The sequence below is a fragment of the Alligator sinensis genome, unplaced genomic scaffold, assembly GCF_000455745.1.
Source record: "Alligator sinensis unplaced genomic scaffold, ASM45574v1 scaffold161_1, whole genome shotgun sequence".
NCBI classification, from domain to species: Eukaryota; Metazoa; Chordata; order Crocodylia; family Alligatoridae; genus Alligator; species Alligator sinensis.
Window position 1 is genome coordinate 1,916,517 of NW_005841974.1, and position 1,148 is coordinate 1,917,664.

At 51.5% G+C, this 1,148-nt stretch overlaps 1 protein-coding gene across 2 annotated transcripts in view; it reads right to left on the minus strand.

The window, feature by feature from the left end:
• Positions 1-1,148, minus strand: part of DHX8 (DEAH-box helicase 8) — a 32,605-nt gene that overhangs the window by 6,133 nt on the left and 25,324 nt on the right. The gene's annotated exons all lie outside the window — the stretch shown is intronic.

Consider the following 1,148-nt stretch of genomic DNA (forward strand, 5'->3'; position numbering starts at 1 on the left):
GGGGGGGAACACGACACAGGTGGAAAGAAAATTAATTGGGGTTGCGCCCCCCCATAGCAGGTTAAGTCCCACTCAGCCGGGGCCCCACTCAACTTACCCCTGTTCCTGCCTCTGCAGCACTGTCACTCACCACGGGGGCCTCGATCTAGCCCCTGCCCCTTCCCTCCCCCATGGACTGACCTGCTGGGCTGGGGCGCACACATGCATGCATACAGGCACTCAGCCCCCCACCCCAGGCTCAGATCAATTCCAAGAGGCTCCAAGATCTACCGGTGGATCAAGATCCACTGGTTGGTGACCATTGGTCTAGCTCCATCCTCTTTAGAACCACCCTTCAGGTAGCTGAAGACTGCTATCAAATCCTCCCTCAGTCTTGTCTTCTGCAGACTAAATAAGTCCAGTTTCTTCAGCCTCTCCTCAAAAGTCATGTGCCCCATCCCCTAACCATTTTCACTGTTCTTCACTGGACTCTCTCCAACTTGTCCACATCCTTTCTGTAGTCAGGGGCCCAAAACTGGACATAGTACTCCAGATATGGCCTCACCAGTGCAGAATAAAGGGGAATAATTACTTCCCTAGATCGGCTGGCAATGGTCCTACTAATGCAGCCCAGCATGCTGTTAGCTTTCTTGGAAACAAAGGCACATTGTTGACTCGTATCCACTGTAACCCCCAGGTCCTTTTCTACAGAGCTTCTGCTTAGCCAGCTGATCCCAAACCCATAGCAGTCCATGGGATTCTTCTGTCTTAAGTGCAGAACTTTGCACTTGTCCTTGTTGAACCTCGTAAGATTTCTTTCAGCCCAGTCTTCCAATTTGTCTAAGTCACTGAATCCTAGCCCTACCCTCCAGTGTATTTACTACTCCCCCTAACTTAGTGTTGTCGTGAATCAGAGCAGCCGCCGGCAGCCGCCTGACTCACACACCGGAGTGTTTAGCTTTAGAGCTCGGCAGGCGGGCAATTGATGGATGGAGTGGAATTAACCAGGCACAGACGCGTGGAGGTTACAGGAGTTTGTTTACTTACGTCGCCTAGATAGTGATGGACGACGCAGGCGAGCCTTTGTTCCGTTACAGCTTCGGTTACAGAGTTGAGTATACGCATATAACTTCGGTTACAGAGTCGAGTACACGCACGCAGTTAGGTTA